Source organism: Polypterus senegalus, chromosome 16 (assembly GCF_016835505.1).
Source record: "Polypterus senegalus isolate Bchr_013 chromosome 16, ASM1683550v1, whole genome shotgun sequence".
NCBI classification, from domain to species: domain Eukaryota; kingdom Metazoa; phylum Chordata; class Cladistia; order Polypteriformes; family Polypteridae; genus Polypterus; species Polypterus senegalus.
This window is the reverse complement of record NC_053169.1, coordinates 102,351,025-102,357,578: the sequence shown is the minus strand read 5'-3', so window position 1 is coordinate 102,357,578 and position 6,554 is coordinate 102,351,025.

Genomic DNA, 6,554 nt, shown 5'->3' with positions numbered 1-6,554 from the left:
GCATTGTGAGGGAGCGCCACTTACGGTAACTACGGCCATGTGGGGCGATTCCCTGAGCGTGATTCGGCTCGCATGACCCTCATTGTTGAGGACACGAGCGGCTGGACCAGGCCATGGGGACGCCCATCTAACACCTGGCTGTGGCAGATAAAGGGCCATTTCCAGGGGGTGGGTCTGGACCCCGTGTCTGCTTGAGGAGTTGCCAACCGGATCACGTGGCGTTTCGTCGTTTTGTGGGTGCGATAACGCGCTGTACCAGTGTATGCGCCCTGACCTGACCCGATTCTTAAAAACCAAGGAGCCAAAACAATCACTATATAGATTTAAGAAAGATCTTTTATTTATTCAATCCTGGACGGGATGCCAGTCCACTGTACGACATATGTGGCAAATACAACGCCACCCAACCATCTAATCGTGGCTTTTCTTCATTTATCTGTTTTATGGTGGTAGGACCACCCCGAGGAATCAATCACACATGAATTCATTCACAACACTGATTTACCAATTAACATAACCTGCACGAGTCTGGGATTTGAGATGAAATCCGAAACAGCCAAAAAGGTACACCGTGAGGACGTGGGAGCGTCAGAGAGTGTAAACTCAACACCGCAAAGTGACAGGGCCATTGAGCCAACGGACCACCTATACGGGGTGGCTGTTGTTAATACTCCGGCTAATAGAGCTAATGTGTAACTGTGTGTACTTTTGTGTGTGGATCAGTCATTTTCAAACAAACAGATGACAGATCGAGGGTGTCTTGTCTTCAATCCAGGAATTCGTTTTACGGGGGTAAGACAAAAAAACGCGATCACAAAGCATAATCCGCCTTCAACAGCGCACCCTAAAAATTCAGCACCCCACCCACCACTACCCGGTGCCGTCTGTGCTTCACTCCATCCTGTGGTCTTGCATCAATTTGTATGTCATTTCTTTGTTTTGTGCAGCACTGATTGCTTTTTAAAAGCCCTATTATGCTGAATGCTGTATGGTGCCACATGAAATATCGGCTGCAAAACTGCTACAGTAGCCACGCTGGAAATGCGTCGAAAAAAATGTCTCAAGGGACCCTGCTTGAAATAAACGGCGTTAATTAGGATGCTGAGTGACAAATGACTTATAATTCATTCATCGACTTCTAATAATTCAGTTATAATGAGTGCAACATTTTGATTGTGCTCATTGGTGAATTCTACGGTCCAGATCGCCTTTACGCGCTGGTCGAGACGGACGGCAGGGACGATTGAAATTACAGAAAGGGTATTTCACTCTGTTAAGATAAAATAGCGCCCTCTTCTGCTGCACTAACCGTATCTCCAAGTCCTATGTTTAACGTTTCGCATGTGGCAGTCGCTGTGAGAAGTGCTACATTAAATAACATTTGAACGGTCATTCTTGTGGAATACTTATTTTTCATTAACCCCAGAAAACAACAATTATGAGATTAGCGACAGATCGGGGCTGTATCGGTGTGTTCACTGTCTGGCGATTGTTCCTGCCTTGCACCCGTCGATTGCTGCTCTGGATAAGCGGGGTTACAAAGCGGATCGACGATTTTTTACGATTTTTCTGGATTCGACTGCCTACCGTACCATTCAGGGTTGCATCCTGCCGCCTCGTGCCCGTTGCTGAGGATCACACAGGCACGACCCGCCGCTCTAAAACGTTATGCAATCCGTCCATCCGTTACCCTAAATCGCTAATCCAGGGCAGGGTCGCGGGGCAGCTGGGGTCTGTCCCAGGAAGCATCGGGCACAAAGCAGGAATAACACCTGGACAGGGCGTCACGTTAAGCCATCAAACTCTCATTTTGAACCTTTCCGAATTTAGTTGAGTTTTTTTTTTTTTTTAATACTCATCTTGAATGACAATTGTCTAGAAATACACGACGCCCCACTGTTAACTCTTTCATTTATTTTGTTATTATTTATGGTCACATATTTCATAATTCCGTTATAATGGACGCTACTAAACTCATTTACCATAAGGATTTATATAGGTATTTATAAATTCACGTATATGTCATTGTCCTTTGTGTTCGCCTTTAATGCACAGTCTTGGGAGTTTAGCAGTTAAGCATTTCACTACACGTTGTACTATATTTTGAAACTAATTCTGAACAGGATTGATATTATTTGAAAGCTGTGGTACACCACAAGCCACCCAACTATTTCAACAAATTACTGCACCACTTACATATTTTACGGCGGATTTACAACGTTATTTTAATTGCTAGCATATATACCTGTCACTCGTGAGACACGGCTCAGTCTGGTGGCTGAAAGGTTCCTTTGCTTTTTAAACTAACCTTCCCTGGACTGGAGGCCAGTTAACAGAACGCGCAGTCATTTCACCAAACTCATTTGAAACGCACACGTCACGTCACGTCACGCAGACCGCAGGACTTTTCAGATTTTTCCTTTTTCTTTTTTTGCTCTTGCGGGTCTGGTAACCACAACATTAACTGGAAGTCGCGCCGTACATCACTCGGCTGGTGTCTGCCCGTGCGGCAGTGACCCCCACTGCTGTTGCTACGGGTGACGGCGGACTCAAGTTACGTCTCCATGGTAACCACGCAAACAGGCTATCGGCTCGCTCGACGCAGATGCTCGTCATTCAGCACCCCATCTACAAGCCGAAGAAAGATGTCCGAATCCAAGGAGCCGGCCATACAGCAGCTGAACATGCAGAGGGAAAGCTGGTGCATGGTGGAAGCGAGCAGCCGGCAGTCGTGGGAGAGGACGCAGAGGAAGCATTTCAAACAGCACCTGCGGAGCTCCTTCACCTTCGGAGATCAGTGCGCTGCAACGGAGTACAACCGGGCGACCTGGGCTACCGCAGAGCTCGAGCACCGAGAGAAGAGGCACTTCGACTAGGCTCGTTAGAAAAGGTGATGGGGTGACAAGTGCAGGCAAACACACACACACACACGAGGTTTAGAATGGGTGTGAGAGGTGCTGGCCGGGGTTCTAAAATCATCATGAAACTTTTTCCAAACATCAAAACTGGGCCATTGTCTTGTTGAGGACTCGCCTGCAATTGTTTCTTTTTATTTTGCATTGAGTGAGGAAGTCCATGGTGTTTTTGCATCAGTTCCTGTGTGTCACACTACACAGAGTGTCCCAAGTCACATTGGCTCTTATTTGTAACATAACCAGTCAACTCTTGCCGGGCCAGTGGTCTTCTTAAAAACGCCATCACAGTCTGGTTTACTAACTGCTCTGCAGGGGGCCGCAAAGCCCCTAGAGCAGGTGATCACTGGCCAGGACAGCCCAAACCATTTCAGGAGCAGCTAGAGTCATCAGGGGGTCCCACGGCATTATAAAGGACAGTACCCTGCCCAGCAGAGTCTATTCACACTCCTACCAGCAGGAGAGTGAAATCGAGGACTACAAGAATACCGAACAGTCGTATCAGCAGGCAGTTAGTCTTGGAAATTGATTCAAGCCCAGTACTTCTTCCACTCACAATATCTGGCACATACTGTAGGTATGTAGGTACCATAGGTCTGGTCAATAATTTAACACCTTTATTCATCTTCCTTTGCCCCCTGTTCACTTCACTCGCCAACCCCTGGGCAGGCACTACCCTCTTGCCACTTCACAGCTCTGCTGCTTGCGTATGGAGAAGCAAATGTATAATTTAAACAGATTGTTATTTTCATGGGAATTGTTACATATGCATAACTGAACTATTTTACATTACAGTGAGTAATTAACCATATTTAAAAATACTAAAACATAATAATTTGAAAGTAAATTATGTTTAATGTTGTGTTAGAGGCATTTGTTGAATTATGCATTTTCATTCTGTTTGGCTTTGAAATTAACAAGCAAATACTTTTTAAACTTACACTTTTACTGTAAAACTTCAGTTAAAAACAATATTTGGAATTAACGTTTCGTCAATATCACACTGAACTTTGATTCCGTGTTTGGACGTTCATCGTGACAATGCAACGTATAACTGCTCGTGAGTGAATTTCATTTCTTTCTCTCTAATGAATAAACCGACTTTTTCAAATGTTTGTCCCTGTGGTTTGTTAATTGTCATAGCAAAAGCTATTCTAACAGGAAACTGTAAACGTTTAAATACGAATGGCATATCAAGATCTCCTTTGGTGTCTCATGTTAAGATGGACTTCACTACCTTGTTAAAATTTGACATGTCAGAATTCTTCGACCAATTTTCAGTACAACTAATCTTGTCCTTTTGTACAGTTCATCACACAGACCTAAATTACACAATTACATTACGATACACCCTTCTTTCAACAGTAATTCGGCCGGTGGAAGACCCGACGGTGTTAATGGTTGTAGATATTCTTCATGATATTGTAAGCTGGTGTTTTCATCTTCCTCACCATCACCACCAACTGTTTCAGCAGAGTCTATTGATGCGCATTTAACCAATTTGCGTGTTTAATGATCAACAATTTTTGCGTTAATTTGTTTGACTTCATTGTTTCTCGGTGCTAGGATTGCCCGTGTGCTCATTTCTTCTGTTGCTCTTCGGGATGAAATACTTTGTTAAGATTTGAACAGAATACATCGTTTTATTGGGAACTTGAAGTAAGGAAAACGTAAAAAAATTATAAGGGCTGAGAGCACAGTAAGTGTGTCTGACAAAAGCATTCACACGAACGAGCGGTTGAGAGGACCGCGGGTGAGGGCGGCTAACCTGAAGGAGAACGGAGACTTGAAAAAATCTCTTGGCGATAATCTTGAGACGAGATGAGACTTTCTTTTATAACAGAGAGATATGTTTCAATGTCATTATTTGATTATATGTTTAAGTAACACTCACAGTGTTTGCACTTTATATTCTGACATTGCACTCCTGCATTTATTGTGGACATTGTTTTTTTTCTTATCTATTGCTGCACATTAGATGTTTTGTCTTGTGTTTAATTTGTGTATGGCTGCAAGTGTAAGATTTCTATTGTACAGTGTGACTGACTGTTTAGTGTGCATAAGACACATTCTCAACAGTACTTTCAGCCGTATTTCATTGTATGTACTCTGGCGTATTGGACTTTGACTATTATGTCCTCTAACGTTTGGGAGCTGGTTAACAAATCTAGCAAAAATAAACACTCACACTCCTTTGCCACCTGTCCTTGAGACTATCACATCAAATGATGTTGACTGAACCAAATATTATGCATGGCCCCTTTGAAAATCACACACAGGGAGTCTTTGGTTCTCAACCCTACTACATTTAGGTGTCAGAGTAACACAGTGGTAAGACCCCCAGCTCAGAGCCTTAGGGACCTAAGGCTACATTAGCGCACATATGGAGTCTGCGTGTTCTCCCAAGACCACAAGACTTGATTCCTCTCATCCTTCACAAAGACTCGAGTGTTAGGTTAGTTAACTGGCAATTTCAAATTGGGCCTGTAAGAGTGAAGGTGTCACACAGTGGTGCCCACCCTGTGTTAGATGTACACACCACTGGCCTGGACTCCCTGGGGTAAAATAACAGAAGGAGAGAGCTTGAAAAATGGAGGGAGGGTTAGACAGACAGACTGTATGCATGGTGACGGTTTGCTTCACTTTAGGTACACTGTGAGTACACTGCAGGTTGTTGTGGCTGAATGTTTGTAACTCTTCCCTACATTTCCATTCACAGACTTCTAATTTCTAAATTATTTTCTGCTAATATCACCTTATGAGAATAAACCTTTTTTTTAATACATTATCATTTGTGGTGCAGCACCCTACTTCAAGACGTATTTACCTAAAGAGCCCCAGTAAAAGTTGTACTACAGGAAAAGGCAGTCGTATAATGACTTATTAAAACGTAAATGGATGGATAAACAGGAAGCCTTTTTTAATTCAGCCAAATTGAATTTTACAAACAATATCTAATGTATTTAAGGATTGTCAGAAATACAAAAAATTAGGTATAAACGGTAATTTAGCTGTTAAAAAAAAAAAAAAAAAAGGATTTATTGTACCTTGTTTCATTTTTTCACTTGTGTACTTATATTATTTTTTTTTCTCCTCTCTATTTTTAGATAAAGAGTGTGTGGTGTCCTTCAAACAACAGGCTGTGACTGAAAAGGATCATTTTGTTTTATTACACAAGACGTATGTCTTTGTGTATTTTTATTTTTATGACCTTCCATAAACCAAGGAGCAATAAGGAGCTGTTATCACTGTGGCCGGCTGACACTAATTGTGACTTTCTACCCAGTGAACTGTTATATTTATTAAAATGCACGCCAGTTCATCCTGTACTCTCCCACTGCCCATCCTTTAGTTTTTACAACAGAGTTCAATGCTGCTGCATGTGTGCAAGGTCCAACTCCCTCTGTGACATGCATGTTCGGTTAAATCTTTAAAATATATAACAGACCAAACTAACACAAATCACAGGGTCCAATCTTTTTTAACCAATTTTGCTGGAGAATGTTAATGTGGTGACAAAATAAATTTAGAAAATGAAAAATTGCCTCATTTGGTGCTCATCACACAAACAAGCCGTCCACCGTGCTAAGTAACACAGTCTCTGACCGGCGTATCTGTGACCCTCTATCAAAGTCAAACTTA